This window comes from Narcine bancroftii, chromosome 1 (genome assembly GCF_036971445.1).
Source record: "Narcine bancroftii isolate sNarBan1 chromosome 1, sNarBan1.hap1, whole genome shotgun sequence".
NCBI classification, from domain to species: domain Eukaryota; kingdom Metazoa; phylum Chordata; class Chondrichthyes; order Torpediniformes; family Narcinidae; genus Narcine; species Narcine bancroftii.
The window spans coordinates 287,118,589-287,142,990 of record NC_091469.1 but is presented as its reverse complement, the minus strand read 5'-3'; the positions used below and the strand labels follow the sequence as shown (position 1 = coordinate 287,142,990).

The 24,402-nt window shown below is 39.1% G+C and overlaps 1 protein-coding gene across 6 annotated transcripts in view; it reads left to right on the top strand.

The window, feature by feature from the left end:
* The window catches only part of elp4 (elongator acetyltransferase complex subunit 4), a 261,465-nt gene that overhangs the window by 205,967 nt on the left and 31,096 nt on the right, over nucleotides 1-24,402 (top strand). The window lies entirely within an intron of this gene.

Below are 24,402 nucleotides of genomic sequence, written 5' to 3'. Positions count from 1 at the left end.
ATTCCATATAGTTCAGGTCATCTCACTACTCGAACGATGTGTCTGTACTGGAGAGGGTGCAGAGTAGATTTACTAGACTGTGGCAAAGACCAGAAAATGTTATCAATGAGCAAAAAATTGGAAAGGCTGGGGTTGTTTTCTTCGGAACAATGGAAACTGAGGGGAGACTTAATGAGGTGAAGAAAATTAAAAGGACCATAGAAAGAGTATCGAAGGACCAATTTATCTTGGCAACAGAGTCAAAATTCAGGAACATTGACTTATAGTGGTAGATAGAAGTATTAAAAAGGAGATGAGGATTTTTTTTTCACCCCAAAGAATATAGCACTTTGGAACTTGATATCTGATAGGGTGGTCAAGACATTTAAAAATGTATATGGATCGTTTACTGGCCAAGGTGAGCAGGAAAAATTGATCAAAGCAGAGAGCGAAGGTCCGTCAGAAATTGAGGCTGGGAGCAGCACTCCCTTTCAATAACAGGAATAAATGTGGTCATCAGGTATGAGGTTCTCTCAGACCTATTGTACTTGGCTCAGATGTAGCCTACACCCCTTGCCTCCGTCCTAAAAATCACCCAAGCTGTCTTCCGGTTCATCTAGAGATACAAAATGGAACATGTCCAACAGGTGGCCATGTACAAGTCACTCGAGTATGGGGGCAAAGGCGTACCCAAATATGGATCTCATCCTGAAGACCACCTTCAAGCTTGGCTGCATTAGTCTGTGCATTGAAGCAGGGTGGAACCTCAGCACCATGCAGCTGGGTATTGAGCTTCTACCTTTCTCAGGTATTGTGAAGGATGGGCCTATCCTCATTGCAACACAATGTCACAGCCAGTTGTACATTGCTGCACCACTTAACCTTCATGTAAAAGTTCTTCCAGGAAATCATCTTTGACAGGGAGAAGGTCTCAATGGATATTATGGGGTGATTTCCTGAGCAGACTGTCAAGATCATCTGGCAGAGTGTCTCATTGCCATGACTCACTAATAAGCGCCAGGACCTGACCTGGCTAGTAGTGAGGAGCCTTCCTAGTCAGATCCTTTCTGTCCTTATTGAATATCATCCTCAATGCATGCTGTCCTTGAGATGTCTGTGATAGGGAGGAGATGGTCGTCTGCCTCTTTGAGGACTGTAGATTTGCTACAGGTGTGTGGAAAAGAACCTTGTCATAGTTTTTCCCCAACATCATGATAGAAATTTCTAAGGATGCACTCAGTGATTGACATCCTGCACTGCTGTAAGATCATCAACTCAGTGAAAGAAGCCCTTTGGTCTACCTGAAACTTATTTGTCTTCCAGCAGAGTGAGATGTCAATGAGGGAATGCTGCTGACTAGCACATTCCAGGGCAGAAAAACAGGCTGAGCGACACAATTGGCTACCCCCTATTTCAGTGATTTTCAATGACTCCACAGCATTGTTGGCAATATGGAAGGTCGCTGCCCAGATCTAAATACTTTTAGAAATCATTGAAGTAGTCATATTCATTTTGTATTTCCTTCCAATGTGAGAGGAGCCCATCAGCCTGTTGAGTCTATGTCTGCTCCTAAAGCAATCCTCTCAATCCAATTCCCTGATCTATTTACCCAAAACCTATTCTTTCTGGCATAGGAAACAGCTCCACCTGAATTCTACTTCTATCGATTTCTTTTAAGGTTAATTTATCATTGCCAATTACCTGACCAACTGGCATGTGTTTAGGATGTTGGTGAAAATCAGAATACCTCTGTGGAAACATGCAGTATCAGGCAAAACATGCAAACTCCAAAAGTCAGGATAGAACCTGTGTTGGATTGTTGAGATAGCAACATTAATTGCTGCCCTCAGCTAGAACAGCCATTCTCAATGGGGGCCATTCAGTCTCCTTGGGGGCCATAGACTGAAATTACAAAATATTTTTTATGTTTTTATGAAAAAGAGAAGTACGGAAGAAGCCAACTAAACTTGACTGCTTCACTGGGAGAGGGACCTATAAACTGTTAAGCAGTGTCCTAAGAGGGTCATAGCCAAAAAAAAGGTTGAGAATGACTGGCCTGAAGCACTGACATTTCTCTCCAACTTAATTCAAGCACTCATGAAGATAACATAAATAAAGTAGAGGCTAATTCCATTCTTATTATCTCAGTTAGCCGACTGAAATCAGATAACCAGTTGTGAGAGTGGTATTTTCCCCTTAACTTCTCAGGATGAATTTTTTTTTCATTTGGCATCAACCTTGTTATAAAGTTGTTATAAACTCTTCTACATGGGTGTGAACACAAAGATATGCACATATAAAATTAGTGTTAATCACGGGCTTGTTGTCAAGGAGGTTTGTTTTGTAAAAATTGGTAATATCGAGAAAGTAGTTGATACTATGGTAATTGAAGAGGGTAGCAAACCTCGCATCGTGCAATTTTAATCACAAATAAAATGAACCAGACAAGAGGCTTAAAATTCTGAAAACATTCTGGCAGGTAATCATCATGTTAGATAATAGAAGTACAGAACTTTGCTCCCCTCTGTTTATGTTCTGTTCTCTAGTTCCATCTCCTTCCAGGCACACTGTAAGTCTATTCAGCGAGGCTAATATGCTGTCTGATTCATTACATGTACTTTTACTCTCAATCCTTTCCCTCCCTCAAAGAATCAGGATATGATTTCCCTTGCCCACAGATTACCCCACTGCACAACAACAAACAAAAACATTTCAAAATGTCCTTGGTTCATTAAAACCCATGTAAGGATTGCCAAATCAGCAAAGCTATTGAAAGAATTATAGAAAAATAAAAGTGGTCTATATACAATAGTGCCATGTCAGATATGGAATTTAACATTTAATTTACTGTTGACTCCATTAATAATGTAGTATGAGGGACAGCATGGATTGGTATAATTGGAAATGTAAGTAGTCACTGTTGGTATTCTTTTGATTCTGCACTCCTCGGTACCCAGTTGAGGTAAAAAAAATTACGCTTGAGTACACGAGTTCATCTCTATTTCTGACAATTGTATGGTGTACAAATTGCATCCTTTCTAAGCCATGTGAAAATTAACTGAACTATTCCATAAGGAACCTTTTGCAAAACAAATGTCCTTTTTTTTTTAATCATTAACCCATATTTGAACTTACAGATAAAACAATTCATTGTTGCCAACCACATTTCCTGCCTGTTCTTTTTGAACAAAAGATGCTTCTATAGTATTAACATGGAATTAGTTTGGTGTGCAATAATTAGTACATATTATACATTGTGCAGTGCTTCCATTTTACTGAAAATGTTGAAAGTGTTTTCATTACTAAGGTTATTCTCATAAACAAGCAGCATTTTCATTGAATGTACAATACAGCAAATCATAAAAAATAAAATAAGTGGATTGAATTTCAGTTTTTACTTAGTAGGGTAGAATGAATGCTTGACTTTATTTTCTTTACCTTGAAGTAATCTGTTTAATAATACCCAAGATTATTAAATTTACAAACAAGCAATTCAAAATTAATTTACAATTGTGCTACGTCACAGACCAGCAGCAATTGAAATTCACCTAGACATTGTTATTTTTAAAACAATATTTTTATTAATAATACCTTAATTAACTCATTTAAACAACCCCCAATTATGCATGAATATACATATATGTATGTGTATTACCAAAACCATTACAGCTTAGGCACAATTCTGGAAAGTCAATTCAAAGTTCAGTCTTAGAAATCTTGTGTTGAAACTCAGACTTTTAAACTGATGTACAGAAGTAATCACAAAGGAGGTGAGAGAGAGACTGTGTAATCAGACTGCTGACAATTCACAAATCCTTGTTGAGTTGCTTCCAGAGAAATGTCTTCTAATGCAAATGATTGTCACAATTCCCCTCTTCCTTGCACAGAGGAAATTAAGCGTGTGACTTCTACAATGCTTCCAAAACCCAAATATGGGTCAGATGAAATGACCATCAAAATGGTCATGATCCAAATGCAGGAACGATCCTGCTTTCTTTATCCAGATATGGGTCAATCAAAATAACCATTACAATTGTCAAAGTGGTTCAATGTTTCCCCTGACAAGGAGAAGCAGCAGAAGTGTCCATTTCAAAGTCATTTCACTTGCTGATCAATACTGAAATCTTGTTTCTTTAAGTGTCTCAAGCACGTGACTCATACTCATATGACTTTTCTCTCACCATCTATTTTTCTCCGGTTAACAACCATTGTTCTTGGTTCTTAGTTGAGAACATCCTTTGTTTACAATTTGGACTCAATGGTGCTAGGCTATCTGTGATATGTTATAAAATAGGTGAATGTTTTGCACCCCCGGCTAACCCCAAAGTAACTCTCACTAAAGAAAAATAGGAACTTGTAATAATTGTAGTTCCTAGCCAAGATAATGTTTCAAAAGAAATTTCTGCAGGTGATGCAAAAACTTAGACATACTCTCACTTTTTACATTACTATTTAGGTTTCTGGAAATGGAAATTGTAAGTGGAGAAACGAGGTCAGTGGGGTTATCATGAACATTGGGTCCAATGATTTATCTCCTTAGCCAATTAAATCTAACAAAATATTAATGCCTTAATGATGCAGACAACACAAGAATTGTTGAGTCGTCAATGGGAGATGATCCAAGGGTCAGCTAGATATAGATCAATTGAAAGGTCAGAAGGAGCGGAGGCAGATACAGTTTAATTCACATAATTATGAGGTAATGCACATTTGAAATTCTGATAGGACATATGGAGTAAATGATAGGAACCTTAGAAGTATTAATGCACAGAAAGACATTGGGATGCGAGTCTATAGCTCTCTGAAAGTGGCAACACAGGTGGATAGGGCAGTGAAAACTGTCATTTGAAATGCTTGCCTTCATAGGTTGAGGGATTAGATATAATAGGCAATATGACTTTGAAACTGTACAAAATATTGGTTACATTGCACTGTGTACCATCCTGTTCATCAAACTATTGGAAGGATGTAATAGCAATAGAGAGAGTTCAAAAGAGATTCACCGGGATATTGTCTTGAATGGAAGACTATAGTTATAAGGAGAGATTGGATAGGATGTATTTATTCTTAACATAATATGAAGTTATCAGGGTTAATAAAATCTTGAGGGACATAGACAAAAGATGCTCAGAATTTTTCCCAGGGCAGGTGTCTAGAACTGGAGGGCAGGTTTATAAAAAGATAGAAAAAAATTAAAGGAGATCTGAAGAATAGGTTTTTCAGATGGAGTGTGGTGGAGGAGGAAGATAGAATTGCAATGTTTAAAAGGCATCTGGACAGGTACATGACTCGGAAAGGCAAAAGGTTGTAAAGGGACGAATGAGATTACAGAGATAAGCACCATATGGACAAGGTAGGTTGAAAAGGTCCATTGCTGTGCTTTGTGGTTCTATGAAGCAGCAAATGTTTTAACAGAAGGAGGCCATTCAACCTTTACCAGCCAAATATGGGATTAAACTACTCCCTATCTTTCTCCAGACCTTGTAGGTTTGGCTCTTCAAATGTTCATCCATGTACCTTCTGAATGTGTTGAGAATTTCTGATTTTTTTTAAACCCATAAATAATAGTAGATGTGTTGAGCTTATCATTGTTTTTCCAATCATTGATGGGCCATTAAACTTACCTGAATTTTTCCAATAGTTTCAAGTTGCTATCTCCCTCATACTAACACTTTTTGAATATTCAGGTTAGGAGTTTAGAGTTTGTATATTAACCTGATCCACTTGGTTGTTCCTGAAGATTTAGATTCTTCAAGCAGCTTGTCAATAATTTCAGCTGTTTGATTTGACACTGAATAAAGCAAAATAATATATTATTTTAATTTTGTTTCAATTAAAATAAAAGGAGTGTTATATTTAAATGTAAGAGTTATTGCCAACTTCAATTTCATTTTAAAGTCAGGGTACTCCTGGTGCTTTTACAATTTATTTTCTAAATGTGCTCTAATTTGCAGATTATGTGCATTAAATGTTATTGCAGCAGTACTGTTTAAACATGATATAAATTATTTTGGCTCACACTTCTCTGCCTTGCTAAATTTCAGTTTACCAGCAAGAAGCTTTCGAATTTTATTGTAGACAGCCTGTCAAAAAATGTGGGGATTCAGCAATTCAGTCCAACCTATGAAAACTGAAAGCACCATTTATATGCATTTTCTGCACTGTTTTACACTATCTTTCTGTCTTCATGTTACCTCTGGGTAAAATCCAACTGTACTGAAAAAATTTAAATTAGACAGACTGCTAAAGGGCTGTTTGGGATTTTTTTTATTCCCATATATCTGAAACTCAAACACAATGCTCTGTCCTTTGACCTGAACGACAGAATCTGACTATGTCCTTTGGGCCACTGACCTCAAAAGGCACCAGTGTGGTTTTTCATTCGTTCTTGCATAGTGCATTAATTTTTATTTATTTGTAAATACAGTGGCAACAGAAGATACTTAGTAGCTAATTGAATGTGTAATCAATGCATTCGACTTTAAATATGATTCACCAAGTTTCTCCATCAAAGGTTTGTAAATTGTGGCAGTATACAAACAAAGCACAAAGTAAATTATTCACATTCAGATAAAGATCTATCTTTTCTATTTTACTCGAAAATGCTGAAGAAACTCAGCAAGTCATGCAGCGTCCTTTCGTGAAGTCAAGTTTATTGTTATTCGATTGTACAAGTACAACCTGACGAAACAGCGTTCTCCGGTCCTCGGTGCAAAACACAACCAGACGCAGCACACGTACAGTCAGACAGTAGATATGCAGGACAAGTATTCGTCTGTACAAATAAATAAATATTGTTTCATGAATATGAGAGTTAGTGCGAGCAGATCTTTCGGCCCTTCAGCATTCTTACTGCCTATGGGAAAGGTATGTGGCAAAGATGAAGATATATAACCAACCTTTAAGGCCTGAGCCTTTCATCGAGGTATGAGCAAATAGTAGGCTGGTGTTTGAATAAAATGGTGGAGGGAGAGGAAGGGGGAAGCGCACAGGTAGTCTTAGATGTTTAAGGGTGGGAGAGCACAAGAGAAAAAAGTTGAGAATTTATAGAGGGAGGGGATAGCTCTCTGAATGGAGAGGAAAGGATGTGGAGAGCTAGAAGAAATGAGAAAGGGAGATGGGGAAGAGAGGGAGACATAACAGAAACTAGAGAAAACAATGTTAATGCTACCTAGTTGGAGAGTGCCCAGGCAGAATATGAGGTGTTGCTTCTCCAATTTACAGATGGCCTTGGTGTGGCAGTGCATGAGAGCATGGATGGACATTTAGGAGCAGGAGGAGAGCAGGAATTGAAATGGTTGGCCACTGGAGGATTGCTGCAGGCAAACCAAAAGTGCTCAACAAAACAATCTTACTGTTTGTGTCCAGTCTATCCAATATAGAGAAGGTTACAACAGGAGCACTGGATGCAGTAAATGACCACAATAGATTCACAAGTGAAGTGTTGCTTCACTTGGAAGACTGGTGGTGAGGAAAAAAAGTGTGGGGACATGTGTAGCACTTCCAGTGATCACAGGGGTAGGTAGCTAGAGGGCAGTTAGTGGCAAGGGATGAGTGGATGAGAGTGTCCAGAGGGAGTGGTACCTGCAGAATATGGAGATGAGATGGGAGGTGGTGGGATCATGTTGCAAATGACGGAAATGGGAGAGGATGTGGTGGCTGGTGGAGTGGTAGGTGAGGACAAGGGGAATCTTGTCCTTGTTGCGTCTAGGGCCAGAAGAAACCAAGGCAGATGTGCGGAAAATGGAAGATTTACGGGTAAGGGTTGAGTTTTCTTTTAAATTTTGATATATGACATGGTTGCAGGCCATTCCTGCCCAGGAGCCCATGCCACCCAAATACACTAAGTAACCTCTAACTCCCCGTATGCTTTGAAGAGTGGAAGGAAATCAGAGCATCCAGAGGAAATCTACACACATGGGAAGAAAACAAAGGATTCAAATTCAGGTCGCTAGCACTGTAAATGCTAACTGTGCTGCCCCATTGGTGGTGGAGGGGAAGCCATTTTTTTTAAGAAGGAGGACACCTCAGATGATCTGGAATGGAAGGGTAACACGTTTGGCATAGCAGTTAGTGCAATGCCTTTACAGCGCCAGTGAAAGGGACCAGGGTTCAAATCCCACACTGCCTGTAAGGAGTTTGTACATTCTTTCCGTGTCCACGTGGGTTTTCCCCAGGGGCTCCAATTTTCTCCCACCATTCGAAATGTACCGGGGGTGGAGGTCAATTGGGTGTAATTTGAGCAACACAGACTCTTGGGCCGAAATGGCCTGTTATCGTGCTATATGTCTAAATTTAAAATTTAAAACCATCCTGGGGGCAGATATGATGGATGTTTTGCAGCTTTTAGGTTATCCACCAGTCTCTAAATCATAAATGCTCATCAAAAATTCCCTACACTGCTAAATTAGAGTTCATACTGTTAATAGAAAAGATAAGCTAACTATGGTTCTATATAATTAATGGAAACGTGTAGAAACAATAGGAAAATAAATGCAGCATGGAGCAATTTTTTCTTGGAGAAAATCTTACTCCTCTTTGTTGACTGCCTATATTAAAGACAAAGTTCCCCTTCACCCCACCCCACCCCCACCCCCAGTTAGTGTATCTTAGCATTGTCATGTGTAAGGGGTAGCCTTCTTGAAACATGGTTCTCAGCCTTTCTTTAACGAACAGACCACCATACAACAATCCATGGACCACCAGTTGGGCTGGGGGTCTGGCGAGCTCAAGCCCCTTCATAGACCACTGACATAATTTTGGTGGAACTTTTTTTTCAAATTTACAGTCTTGTTTAGCATATTACTTATTTATTACATCAGAGATATTTGTCTTTGCCACATCGCAAGGAGCACCTGTAGCAAACTCAATGAGAAGCACTTTGGAATAATCATTTTTCTGATCTTGCCAATGACTGGTATATTTCTAAAATAGAACCATGGACTGTACGGTAGTTGGGTTCACTTAAAGATGTAATGCAGTATCTGGAGTTGAGACAGTCAACTGTTTAGCCTTTCTCTCACATATTCATGATCATACACTATCTTGTAACCTGAGTAGTTTATATTTGATCTCAAAGGCTCTGTCTTTCCGATCTTACTTCCTCAAGTGGAGTAGAATACTTCCTGCCAATATTTATTTTTCTGCCTAGTTGATATAAGGACCATGCCACAGCACTCATTCCTTACAGCTAAGAAATTCATTATAATTTCTAAGAAATCCATTGCTAAGAAGATAAAGTGATAAAGTCATAAAGTAATTTGTCTTTTGGTACATGAAAAGAGTTGTGGGTGATTATGATTCTTCCATAATATCTTATTTAATAACTCAAATAATTATCCTTGCCTTCAGTATTTCATAGAAAATTGTGCATTTGGAAACATCTGGTCACAGTTAAATTGCACCAGATATACCAAAAAATTCATCTTATAAATTTATAGAGTTTGTTATGTAAATAGATATATGATGCAGATATATGAGAGAAGACATTTGAGACTATGCAGATAATCGATGAACTTGTACGATTTGGTTTAACTCAATGTGGTGAAGGTTGTTTTAATCTTATTTAAGTAAAAACTTAAATGGACCTTTCTTATGATTTCACCTTTTTTTTTCTTTTATTGCTACCGTCTCCTCATTAAAAATATAAATAAAAAAATATAAGAGTTCCTTATTTCAAAATATACTCAGCCAACTATTCTTTCATGAAACTCTAATCTGAAAAGGCTACTTGGTCACAGTGCTACAAGGAGATACAGCACTGAAACTGCTTTTCAGCCTACCAAGTCCACTCTGAACATTCCCACCCCCTTTCCATTAATCCTTCATGTTCCAAATACAGGATATACAGAATTGGTAGGTTAATTGGTCACATGGGTATGTTTGGCTGCTTGTGGCCCGGAAGGGCCTGTTACTGTGTTGTGTCTCGAAATTAAAATTAAAAGTTAAAATTCAGAATCAGAATTTGTTGTCTTGATTAATTTTTAATGCATCACAAAGATTAATTGCCTTTTTATCAGTTGGCTTGGACAGTTTTATTGCTTTTCCATCACCATTAAACAATCATTTCAGTAAAAGTTAGTTTACCTCCTCATCATTTACAGTTATAGTTCAGAGCACTGAAGCTCCACAAGATCATGAGACCAGAAGAAATAGGAGCAGAACTAGCCCATTAGCTTCTCGATCTGCTCCACCATTTGAATCACAGCTAACATATTCCTCCTTTCAATTCCATTTTCCTGACTTCTGCCTAGAACCTTACTGATCAAGAACCTATCAACCTCTGCTTTAAATTTACCCAATGACTTGGCTTCCACGGCCGTCTGTGGCAATGGCTTCCAATTTATTACCCTTTGGCTAAAGAAATTTCTCCTCATCTCTGTTCTAAAGGAACATCCTTTTATTCTGAGGATGTGCGCTCTGGTCCTTGACTCTATGAAAATATTTAAACCTACTCTTTCAATACAATTTATATTATTCTTTTCATAACCCCAACTACCTCGAGGAAGGAGAAAATTAAATGTACAATCCTGGTGTATGTTCGATTTCCTCCTACAATCCTGCAAGTAGCATTTCCTTCAGCTCCTCACCCACTTCACTTCCTTCTCCTATCAGAGAGCAACCCTTCTTATTCCTCTGCCCTCTCCCCATCACTTTTCAGTTTCACTCTCTCCTACCTTCCCACCTGTATTCATTTACCTCCTCTTATCTCTTAGCTTTGCTCCTCCCACTTTCCCTCTCCTCCCCCCCCCCCCACCATTTTTTTATTTATGTGTCTACCTGGTTTGCCACATTCATAGTGAAGGGCTCAGGCCCAAAACATTGTCTTTTACTTCCTATGGATGCTGTGTGACCTGCTGAGTTTCTCCAGCATTTTAGTGGACTGCACTAGACCCAGTGTCTGCAGATTTTCTTGTTTAACTATTTTTATTCATTCCCTCATGTGGTTATCTTTCCAAGTTGAATTTATACTGATAATCCAGTATGCACAATATTGTGTAACTGGATAACACTGCATGTTTATTCCACTAAATTTGTGTTAATGTTACAAGATTTGCAAATGTAGCTATCCAGAAAATTATTTTCCCAGAAATAATGCAGAGTATGGCAATTGAAAGAATGGTGCCAATCCTCAAACACACTGAATTTTGGACTATGTAAAATAATTGGTCACTTGATTGTCTTGTAATTTGAATTGCATCAGACACAATCCCACTTAGGCCTTCTTTTAGTGAGGACTTAGAGAAAAAAATGTTAAACATATAACCTGAAGTGAAAGAGTATTGACGTTGTTGAAAGGTTACAAGTTCAGGTATTATGCTTGACTGATTTTCCATATAAGCCAAGATCCTACTAGCCTTTACACATTAGTCAGGTTCCAGAATTCAATTTCTGGAGAACAGCATTTCACAGCACAGAATTGTAAAAAGTTTTATAATTCGTCATCTCATTTTCATATTCTGTTGCATCACCTTGTAGTTTTTCAGAGGATGATCCATAAGCAGGATCACGGAGCTGGCAGTATTGCACAAATTGTTCACTCTTATTACGAGCTGTGTTATTGATTTAAAGAGCAAAGAAGCAGACCTTTCAGTCCGTGATGAAGGGATGAAGCTCGAAAAGTTGGTTATGTATATTTATCTTTGCTATATAAAGTACGCTGTTTGATCTGCTGAGTTTCTCCAGCTTTGTGATTTTACTTTTTCCTTTCAGCTCATTGTGCCCATACTGGCCATCATTTCTATCTACACTAATCCTATTTCTTGGCACTCAACCCATTATAAATGCTCAACCTAATACTACATTGGTGCTGTGAAAGGATCTACCTCCACCATCCCATGTTCTAGACTTCAACCACCCTCTGGGTACCACCCCTTTTCTGAAATCTTTGCTATTCATTTCAATACAGCTCTGGTAAGGGGAGAAGTTTCCTTACATCCACCTTATCTATACACCTCAATCAGGAATCCTCTCAGCCATATCTGTTCCAAGAAAGACAAACCCAGCTTATCCAGGCCTTCCTCATAACTGAAATATTCCATTCCAGGTAACACCTGCTGAATTCCAATCACATTCTTTTGAAGTGTTACAACTAAAACTGCAGACAGTACTCCAGCGATGGCCTAATTTATGTTTTTTGTAATTGTTCCATATTCTTTCTTCTTATTCTCTAAGCCTCAGTTAGTGAAGTCAAAAATCCTTTCTTTACTATCTTATTTACCTGTGCAGTTGTCTTCAGAAATCATCAAACATATATACCTCTCTCTGTGTTCCTTGCTATTTCCTGGAATCCCAAAATTCATTCTGAGTCATATTAATCCTTCCATAATGTTTCACCTCCTTTTTTAGGATTAAATGCCATCTTACATAATTCTATACACCTTATCAACACAGACAACAATAACAGCATATTTCATGTCATCTGTGATCTTACAAATGATATCTCGTGCATCCAAATGCTTAATGTTACAAATGACCAACAATCAAGCATCGAATCCTTCAATATACTACTTGTCCCAGCCTTCAAAATGGAAGATCAACCTTCCACCATCAGAAAATCACCTATTAAAACCCTAATTTAGGATTAACTTTACCAAATTTCTCTGGATTTCCTGAGCTACCTTTCAGTCCACTTTCCCATATAGGAGCTTATCAAAGGCCTTTTTAGACTGCATCAACCTCACCAGCCTCTTTGATACACTGAGTTACTCTATAAAAGGCTCAGTCAAATTAGTCAGTGGAAAAGGTGTAGCGTCTGCTAACGGCAGCACTACCAAAACGAAAGACGTCCACACAGCACAAGATGAACCAGTAACTGAACTTTATTTTGAATTCCTCGCGCTGCTTGAGGAGACCGCCCACTTCCTGTGAGGGGAGTGCTGGCCTTAGGAAGTGGGCCAGCACATCGCGGCGTCATTCCCAATCTAGCGCCACACAACACAGAAGCGGCGTTGTCCACCAGGCATCGCATGTCGCTAACCGCAGGCTTCTCCTTGGAAGGGAAGGGGGGCCTGCGTCATCTTGTGTTGGACGACTGGGGCGACGATTCAACCTATCTAACCACGCAGTTGCTCGGCCCGCTACAAAGGTATATTTGTTTTGAGTTTTTCTCCTTACTGCACATAATTGTAAAGTGTGTAAATCTTCATGCTCATTAGAGTTAGTAGAATATCACGTGTGCTCTATTTTATGCTTCAGAATTGGTCATGTCATGTAAGTTTTTGCTTAAGTTAATTTATTTAAACTCATGGACAGGCCATTGAATTGAGGTGACATGTCCTTTGCACTAAAATATCGCAAGCTTGGGCACCTAATATTCAAAATGGTGATTTTCCAGTTGGAACCAGTAACACAATAATCATAACACAAAATGAATAGGAAGAGGTGATTTAAAAGCTGCTGAAGCACTTGCATTTCGCCATGACACTGAGAATCCTGTACCAATTTAGCAGGCTATGGTTTCACTTTAAAATCTGGCTGGGCCCATGATTGATGCTAAAAGGGCTGATGACAGGCTGAAATTGCAGAATGTTACAGCACAGAAGAAAGCCCTTTGGCCCCATGAGAGAGTGTCAGCTCCTTGTGGAGTAATTCCATAGTCTCATTTCCTTTTTCTTCTTCAACAGCCCTGAATATTATTATTTCTCCAGAACCTTCTGAAATCCCTGATCAATCGTTCCACCTTCTTTATAAGCAGAGCAGATCAGATTGCCTTGACTCTCTGCATTGAAATATTTTCTCCTCTAGCGTCCTCTGGGTGTAATTTTAAATAAGCATCCTGGCTCTTGAAGCATTCATCAATGTGAACAGCTTCCTTCTCTAAGCCAATCAAGATGTTATTGCCCCTCTCAAATCTATTTTGCTGCAAAGGGAATAGTGGCAACCTTCCCAACCCCCTCATTTCAGTGCATGTGAAGATCCCTCTCTGGGATGTATCTGTTCTTCCAGAAATGTGGTGGACAGAATTGTACGCAATATTCCAGTTATAGCCCAACTGATTTAATGTAATGTCTGTAATTATGTAACTTCTATATATGAACCCCAGATCTCAGTACTGCCTATAATGTGCAAAAATTTATGCTCAGGTCTTCTCGTCCTCCTCAACCTTTAGCACTGTATCATTTAGTCTGTGATTCATATTTTCACCAGAACCTCTTTTTAAGTCATGAGCAACTATCCATACAAGATACTCAATGTGATTTTACCCCCTCCTTCAGGAAGCTCCATCCAATGGATGTCTTCTTAATATTGCTGAAGTTGAGTACCATGAATCAGCTGCAACAGTTGATCCAAGTGTCTATAACTAGTATCTCAAGTATTTTGTTGCCAATGTGCAGGTGGAAATTGAGAGCCTTGTTTCATTTTGAACTTTGACAACAGAAAGGCTCCTGCTGTGAACTCTGTAATTTGAGCAGAACTGTGTTTGAAACAAATAAGTTAACCAACTGAAATACTGGACTTTACATTGCTACATATGAAAAATTGTTGTGTTGTGGGTTATTATGTCATTACCGTAAGCTGATATTGAGACATGGTGATGAAATTGGTAGATTTGTGATGTATAAGTCCCTGTCACACCAAGAAAGTCAAGTAAAATATTTTGGCTTATGCCTTGAGGAGGGATGTCAAGTGATCTTGAAGATATCCAATTATCAAATGCCAGTCCAGGATTATTTTGTAAAGATAAAATGCTTGGAATTCAGACTATAAGGCTGTGATTATGGTTTAATTGAAATAAAAATCAATGTTCTGAGACTAGCATTCCTCTGTGATGTTTTGAGGAAGATCAAGTATATTCATTGGATTCCCCCACTAATTACAGGCCTGTGCAGGCTTTAAGATGAGAATGATGTGACATAAATGTCTATCATTGCCCGAGGGTTCAAACCTGATCAAGTCAACAAATAGTTCTTAATGCTTGTATACTACTCTTTATTGCTGCTTTCAACTGTCAGTAAACTTGTTTCTTGACTGAAATTATGAACCATTTATAAACCCCACTCCAAACAGAAGTGAAAGATTGAGGCAAGAAACACTACTTTGGCGTTTTGGAGTGTAATTTTATTATAGCAATGTGTATGTTTTATACTCATGGGTATCTGTTTAACACTCCATGATGCCAAGTTATATGCATATTTTTCACATCCATCTGGACACAAAGGCAAATAATTTGTGCATTAGTATGCTTACTGAAAATAAGTATTGAAACAATAAAACTGGCCTCAATCATTGCTGAATTTTGAAATCTAGAAGCTTCTCGTTTATATTAATATTTAAATTTCCAGTTAAAAAAAAATTTTAATGAGCTATTTTATTCCATATTCACTATATAAATGTACAGATCTGTAGTTTTACCCCAGCAGTTTGAACCAAGCATTCACTGGTGAATACTGATTATGACAGGTTGATCACAAAGTTGTTATGGCAGCCTTTGAATTGATCTATAAATATCACAAAAGAATCTTTGGCTCAGCTGCCATTTTCCTTCGCAATAGAGTCCTGTATTATCCTAAGTGCCTCGCTACCCCTTTTTCTTCAATCAACACATTTGTTAAGATCCACTTCTTCCAAGGTTTAGGTCATCCCCTTCGCATCAAACTATGGCTGAGTGTGAATTTTTTTTTTGAGAATGTACCATGAAGTATCTCTGGACAATTTACTGAATGAAAAGTGCTGCATAAATAAAATTGTTTGGTGTTAATATATCATACCAATTAATGACACTCTTATTGTTATGAACCATTAAAAAAATGGATATAATGAGGGGCAAGATGGCAGAATGGTTCATTTCTGAACAGCCATGTCTCTGTGTGTGAAGATTGTAAGTAAAACCCTCCTGCAGCTCCAAATACATGATAGTTCCTTGCTGCATTATGTCAGGGATTGCAGGCCTTTCGAATGATAGGTTAAAGCAAAAAACTCATATCCTTATGCACTTTATTCTGCTTTGCAGTACGATCTCCTGGAATAATAGCTCCTCCAATCTCATCACCAAAACTGATTGACTGGTCACCAATTTCATGCCTGTTTATTGGGTTCTGGTTTGTACAAACTACCACCATTTATCCAGAAAACAACTAGTCATTAAAAGAGTGCAGAGCATTTCTAATGGTTCCCAGTTCTTAAAGAATTAGAAAATGAAGTAGCATATCTATAGTACCTACATCAGCTATGTAGTGCAGTCATTGAAGTAATCTTCAGCACATATGCTTTTCTTACTCTTGTGAAGTTTAGTCTCTTCAATTACTTATTCAAATGACTTTTGAATGGTAGCAGTAAAATGAAAAGGTAGAAAAGATCTGCCAAGATCAATTTCATCATATTTTTCACCCTACTTCAAAAACAAAACTATAAACCATATTTAAGAAACCATTTATTTAGTTAATTATTTACTGGGAATAAAGTAGAAATGTTATTGATCTGTGAAGTTAATCAAGAATGTTTACAGACACTGTGACTGCAGTTTAATACACAAGAGTCCTGGAGAAACTTAATAGGTCATGCAGCGTCCATAGGAAGCAAAGATATGTAACCAAAGTTTCATGCCTGAGCCATTCATCAAGATATGAGCAAAAAGTGGGCAGGCGTCAGCTTTTTATGCCTAGGAATCTTTGCTTCCTATGACTGTTGTGTGACATGCTGAGTTTCTCTATGGGTTCTATTTACATATTGCAAAAGATAAAGTTTAAACAAGATATAAATTCTTGTTAAATTAGACAAGTGGACAAATCTTTTACGAACATAGGTTATTTCATTGTAGGTTTTGGAGCATGTATTAGTAATCCAATTTCTGCTTTTTGGATATTCTCTTCCTTCCTCCAGAAATTATCACACACATTACCACAAGGTAGGAGTGATGGAAGCAGGGACACAGGCCCCTCTTAATCATATCCAAACAAAATGGGTGGCATGAAGCCCTGAAAAAGAGCACACTTGTTTGTTCCATTACTTCAGGGGCAAGGTTCCATGCTTGGCATCCTCCACAAGCATGAGTGTTTGCCCATGTACAGGCAACACACTCTCCTAATTTGTACTAGAGCACAATAAAAGCAATGGTTACCAGGAGATCATCAGTGCCTCATCTTTAAAAGCAATAATACAACTTCAGAACGTAATGCAGTTGTGTTTCTCTTTGCAAATCATTTAGTGACCAAATAAAATCATTGCCCCATTCACCTATAGGTAACAGTTCAGTTTCTCTAATGTGCAAGATTCAAATTATTATTTTGGATTCATTAATTTTTCCACAACTTTGGAGCTCTTGATTAACTAAGCATATAATTCCTCTGTACATGGAAGTATATTCTATAGTAATCTCTAAATCAGATCATAAATAAGAAATGAAGAAGTTATTAAACTGCTGACATGGCAAAAATGGCAAAGTTGTAGCCAACATCTTTGTAATTGACTCCCGAAATACTAGTAAACTAGTCGCTAAATTAAATTAGCTAAAAATCAACTACAATAATATACACTTGGATTAAAAAGAGACAATATGTACAAAAATAGATGGATAATAAATATTCACAGTTATCATTTGTGCACAAAAGAGCACCTGCATTAGTGCTTTAGCCCTTTGTGCTGTTGGAGCAGTCCATGATTAGTCTAACAAAAGAAGGTTCAAAAGCCTAGTAGCTGATGTCGAGAAACTGTTCTTGAATCAAGATGTGCTGGTCTTCAGGCTTAAATTTAAATATTTAATTTTTAAATTATTTTTTAATTTTAATTTTAAATGTAATTGTTTTAAATTTAAAATTAGACATGCAGCACAGTAACAGGCCATTTCGGCCCACAAGTCCATGCCGCCAAATGTACACCTAATTAACCTACATCTCCGGTACGTTTCGAACAGTGGGAGGAAACCGGAGTCCCTGGGGAAAACCCACGCAGACATGGGAGAATGTACAAACTCCTTACAGAGAGCGCAGGATTCAAACTCCAGTCCCGATTGCTGGCGCTTTAACAGTGTTGCGCTAACCATACAGCCCTTAAGCTTCTGCACTTTCTGCTCAAAGATAGCAGTGAGAAGAGGTTGTGACCAGAGTGATGGAGATCCTTTATGACATTGGCTGCATTCTTGAAGCAGCGCCTTACAGGGCTACATTCAGTGGAATGAAGCCTTTGATGGAACTGGCTGTGCTTGTTGTTGGCAATCAAATTCCGATGCAAGTTGATTGTTCCTGGCAATCAAATTCCGATGCAAGTCTGTGATGCAACCAATCGATATATGTTCCACAATGTACCTTTAGAAGTTTGATAGAATATTCAACAAAGTGCCAAATCTTCTCAGACTTCTCAGAAAGTAGAGAAGTTGGTGTGTTTTCTTCATGGGTGACTTGTAATATTTTTCTAATATAACCAATTGCTTATATGTGCACTCAGTATACATCACAGGAGTAATATCAATGTTTGATTGAGACTCCATTTCTTTTCTGATAATGGTTCATAGAGTACCTTAGGATGCTTTACCCATGTTAAAGCCATGGCATAAACAGGTTGCTGTTGTTTTATATGGCTGCAAAGACTTTGCAAATATTATATATGTTTTGGAATGCATTTACATGAAGTAGACATCTCTTGCATCGCCAATTGTCCCTAAGAAGTTGATGGTGAGAAGTTTTTTGAAATACTGCAAACTATGTAGCAGAGGTATCCCACAATGGAATTGGATAGGATGTTACAGGATATATCCCTGATGACAAAGAAGTAACTAGCAAGAACTTTTATATGTATAATTTAATTTTAACAATATAGCATAGTAGAAGGCCCTTCTGCTTCATGAAACATGTGCCACCCAATTACACCCAGTTAACTGACCAACCCCATTCATTTAGGAGTGTGGGAAGAAGCCAGAGCACTCAGACAAAACCCACATTAGGCCACAGGGATAACATACAGACTCCTTACAGACAGTACCAGATTCGAAACTGAGTCCCTGACACTTTAATAGGGCCACTCTAAAAGTCCAAGTCAGAAGTATATGCAACTTCAGTTCATTGGCACTCCCATGTTCTGCTTCTCTGTGACAGAACAGCAGCGATTGTGGGGTTGGAACTTATCAAAACACTGTGGTAACTTATTGCAGTACTCTACATCACTGGCAGTGAGAATGCATGTCTATTGTGGAGGTTAGGATGTCGGTCCAGTGAATACTGTTGATTTGGATCCCATCAAGTTATTTGAGCTTTGCATGAACATCACTTCTTAACTCTTTGGACTCTGTGTCCCAGTTTTCTGGGACTACCAACAAGCGCAATACTCCATGTTCTGCTTTTCAGGGATTACCAACGAGCACATATACTCCATGGCCTGGTTTTCTGGGACTACCAACAAGTGCAATACTCCTTGTCCCAATTTTCATACTGTTAAAGTTATGAAAGGTAAACCTTATGAAAGGTTAAGAATAGCTGGAGACCAAAGAATTAAGGCAATTGGAGAGTGTTCCATTACACTACTCATATGCCCCCTGTGGTGGAAAGCTTTGCAATGGGAAGAGCTCAGACACTTCCTTCTGAATATTCTGTCCTGATTTGCTTTTGCAGTGAAGGTATTTATGTGGATGGACCAGTTAACTGAGTATTAGTATTTTCGGTTGTGTTGATAATAAGAGACTGAACTATGAAAATGCTGTTGAATATAAAATTGTGATAATTTGATTAATTAGTGTGGAAATGGTAGAATCTATTATTAAGAAAGCAGCAAAAAAGCATAGGAAAAATGATAGGATTGTGCAGAGTTGACATCAATTTGTGAAAGGGAAATCATATTTGATTTTTTGAAGCAACTAGAAATAGATAAGGGTGAACCAGCTGATGAAGCGAAATCATACTTTCTTGAATATCTTCAGTACTGCCATGCAAAGATGGTTGCACAAAATTAGAGCACATGGCTTTGAGGTGATTTATTGTAGATTCTGAGTTGCTTAATAGAGAGAAAACAGAGTCAAAGTGAAGAAAATTTGTCAGGTTGGAAGCTACAACAAGAGTATGCTGTTGATTAGTGCTGGCAAAAGAACCTAAATGATCTCCAACATTATGTTTCCTACGTACCTAGATGCTATGTTATTAATGATATTTATTGTCTGTTTATTTGTTACTTGCCAGTTATCAACCTAAGCAATACCCTACAAATGATTGCTCTATTATCTACGGAATTAAGTGTAATTCTAAACATTGTGGTCATGAGCCAACATCTAATCTTTTAATGGAAGGAAAGTCTTCAAAGCTCCAAAAAAATAATTGGGCTATGAACACAAATCAGAGACAACTCAGTAATGACGGAGTGTCTGGAATAACCACAACCATGCTCCTTTATACTAAGCAGTAACAGTCTGACTGGTTAAAATAATAATTAATTATTGATTATCTTCAAGATTCAATTTATTGGCATGTAATAATGGCAGTGCAATATTACACAAAATGTGTCTTTGTTTGCCTTAAGCAGGCAGATTCGCTATTGGCAGAAATTGCCTGAAGTGCCTCTTACACTCAGAGAAAGAAGCAAAAGAGAGTCCTCTCAGAGTATCTAAGTGTATTCGCCTTCAGCGCTCCCACAGCCACAGAGTCCAGTCCAAACCATCAGCAGTCTGAGCTCCACATCCAAACCTCCGACACGATCAGGAACCCTTCAACACCCTTGGCACCCTTCTGCATCCTTGTTCCATAACCTGGTACCCCTTTATCTAATCTTGAGCCAGTCTCCAGCAGTCCGTAGCCCAGTGTGAATCCTTCCACCATTGTCGCCTGCAGCCTGCATAGGTTCCTGTCGTCAACAGCCTGTTGCCTGTATGTTCTTCAGCCTCAGAGCCCCTCAGGGAACAATATGGATCTTTATCTGGAATTATTTCTTTTCTCAGTTGTAAGTTTTGGAAAAACCTAAAAATGTAAATAAAAGCATGAACTGCTGAAAATACCTCGCAAGTCAGACAGTGTCCATGGAGGAAGAAGCAGGGTTAATGTTTCAGGTCGATGGCCTTTCTTCAGAAATAGTGATGTTCCCAGAGGACACATTTTAAGTTGCAAAGAGGGAAGAGGGTGGTTGAGGGAACAAATGAGCAGGCTTGATGGAAAGGGTAAAAGATAAAGGATATATTTAATAAAGTAAATGCCAGGAGGATAGTAATGACACAAATGGAAGTGGGTAACAAAATTAGTTGGTTTCTTTGGAACATTGAAAGAAAGAGGCCACAGATAAAGAGATGAGAATAACATGAACTAAAGCTAAGGGTCACTTATGTAGGCTGCAAGGAGTTGTTCTACAAAGAAGTCACCCAACCTGCATTTGGTTCCTCTAATGCAGAGGAGACAACATTATGAGCACCAGATGACAGAAGGTCATAAAAGATATTGTCCTTTCAGAATCTTAAAAGAAGAGTGAAGTCTGGGGATTTGGAAAGGCAAGGACTGATTATTTGGCATGACTTTGTGTGTGTGAAATTATTTCTCACAAACTTTATTGCCTTTTTGAAGAAGTGACCGAGAAGATTGATGAGGACAGGCATTAGATGTTGTCCATGTGGACTTTAGCATGACACCACATTATAGGCTGGTCTGGAAAATCAAGTCATGTGGGATCTCCAGTGAGCTGGCCAATTGGATCCAGAATTGGCTTGATGGTAAGAAATAGAAGGGCAGTAGTGGAAGGTTATCACCAGATTGAAGGCCAGTGACGTGCTGCAGGGATCAATCCTGGGTCACCCGTTATTTATCACTACAATTAATGACTAGTGCAGCTAGACAGTGCAGCTAGCATGGTTTGTAAATTTGCTGACGACACCAAAATTAGTCGTATAGTGGAGAGTGAAGAAGGTTGTCAATTATTACAAAAGGATCTAAATGAACTGGAAGAGAAGGCCAAGGAATTTCAGATGGAATTTAATTCAGATAAGTGCGAGGTGTTATGTTTGATAGTTTGAACCAGGGCAGACTATACATGGTGAGCGGTAATGCCCTGGGGAGTGTTATAAAACAAAGAGACTGAGGAGTACAAGTACATAATTTCATGAAAGTAGCAATGCAGGTAGGTCAGGGCATTGATTACAGGAGTAGGGAAATCATGTTTCAACTCTATGGGACATTGTAAAACTGCACTTGGGAGTATTGTACACAGTTTTAGTCACCCAGGTATAGGAAAGATATTGTTAAGCTGCAAAGGGTATAGAAAAGATTCGCAAGGATTGGTTGGCTTGAATTAAAAGGAGGGGCTAGATAGGCTGGGACTTTTCTTTCTAGAGCGTAGGAAATTAAGAGGGATCTTGCAGAAGTCTACAAAATCATTCTTTTTCTTTCTTTTTTCTTCTTCTTTGGCTTGGCTTCGCGGACGAAGATTTATGGAGGGGGTAAAAAAGTCCACGTCAGCTGCAGGCTCGTTTGTGGCTGACCAGTCCGATGCGGGACAGGCAGACACGATTGCAGCGGTTGCAAGGGAAAATTGGTTGGTTGGGGTTGGGTGTTGGGTTTTTCCTCCTTTGCCTTTTGTCAGTGAGGTGGGCTCTGCGGTCTTCTTCAAAGGAGGCTGCTGCCCGCCAAACTGTGAGGCGCCAAGATGCACGGTTTGAGGCGTTATCAGCCCACTGGCGGTGGTCAATGTGGCAGGCACCAAGAGATTTCTGTAGGCAGTCCTTGTACCTTTTCTTTGGTGCACCTCTGTCACGGTGTCATAATGATAAGGTAAATAGTCAAAGACTTTTCCCCAGAGTAGGTGAATCTAAAATTAGCAGGTATAGATTTAAGGTGAGAAGGAAAAGTTTTAAAACTGTCCGGGTGGGCATCTTCTCCACACAGAGGTTGGATATATGGACGAGCTGCCAGAAGTGGTAGAAGCAGGGACAATTGTACCATTCAAAAGACATTTAGAAAGGTTTAAAAGAGGATGTACCTAATACAAGCAAATGGGACTAGCTTGGTCACCATGGAAAAGTGGGGCTGAAAGGCTATAGAGCTCTGACTCTGAATTTTAAAACATGTTATATATATAACATTTCCTGATGAAATGTTATACCAGATTCAATGAAACTAAGTGGTAGGCCTAAATTCACATGTGGAACGTATGGGTTTGTATCTCTCTTAAACTACAGATGAAGAAACAAAGTATTTCCATGTACAAAAGAAAGGCTGGTGGAAGATTCCAACTATAGATCTTTCTCCTGCCCTTCGATCCACTGCCACTGCCTACAACTTATTTGGTCCTTGTCAAAGGTCTGTGTCGTCCACTTGTTCTCTCTGGTGGAATTACAAGATGACACAGATTCAAATGAGTGAATGTTATAAATGTGAAACAATTTGAATTGTTGCATGGATACACACAGGAAACTGTAGATGGTGGAATAGGAAATTTAACACAATCTGCTGGAAGAACTCAGCAGGTCAAGCAGCATCAGTGGAGAAAAAAATGATCAACGTTTTGGACTGTAGCACTTCAGTCCTAATGAAGGGTACAGTCTAAAACGAAGACCATTTTATTCCTCCCATTGATGCTTCAATTTATTATCATAATAATAAAACAGTGTCGTATTACATGAAATTTCTTTTTGCCTGCTGCAAGGCAGAAAGATTTGCCACTAGCAGAAATTGCCTCAGTGCCTCTTACATTTCTTACAGTCAGACTTGCAAGTCAGAGATTCCCCCCAGAGTCACCGAGTCTCCGTAGATTAGCCTCCAGTGCTTCCGCAGCCACACAGAGTCCAGTCCAAACCATTGGCAACCTAAGCTTCCAATCCGAACCTCCAACACAATCAAGAACCCTTCAGCACCCTCGGCATCCCCTTGCATCTCAGTTCCGATACCTGGTACCCCTCCAGCCAGTTCGAGCCCATCTCCAGCAGTCCGCAGCCCAGCGCGAGTCTCCCGACGGCAGTCTCCAGCGGCCCGCAGCTTCTACGGGTTCCTCTCCTTGAGTCGCCAGCAGCCTGTCACATGCACTGGTCCCTCAGCCACAGAGCCCCTCAATGGTCCACCGCCATGGTCACCGTCCTGTGGGTCATCTCCTCTGTTTCTCCTTCTCAGACTGGGAGGGTGGGGGTGGTGGGAAGGGGGAGTGATCTTCCCATCCTCTGATGCCTTCCTGCAGTCCCTCCGCTTCCGCAGAGTTTGCAGCCCTCATGATTGCTGCTGATTAATAGGCTTCTCCATCTTGGGTGTAGACCCGACAGACACGGGATTTCAAAGAAAACCACCATCCAGCTCCTTCAATAGGCCGTTCAAAGCCCATATGGGGCCGACAGCAGTCGACTCGATGACAGGACTCTACAGGAGCACTGCATCTCTGCTTCCTATGGGTCTGCACCGCCATTGATCTACTTGATGTGCTGAGTTCCCCCAGCATATTGTGTTTACCTTTAGTTGTTATATACTCGTATACAGCATAAAGATTTGGTGCTTGTTTTTGGCATGAGGTTTAAAACGTTGATGAGACCATGAATGATTA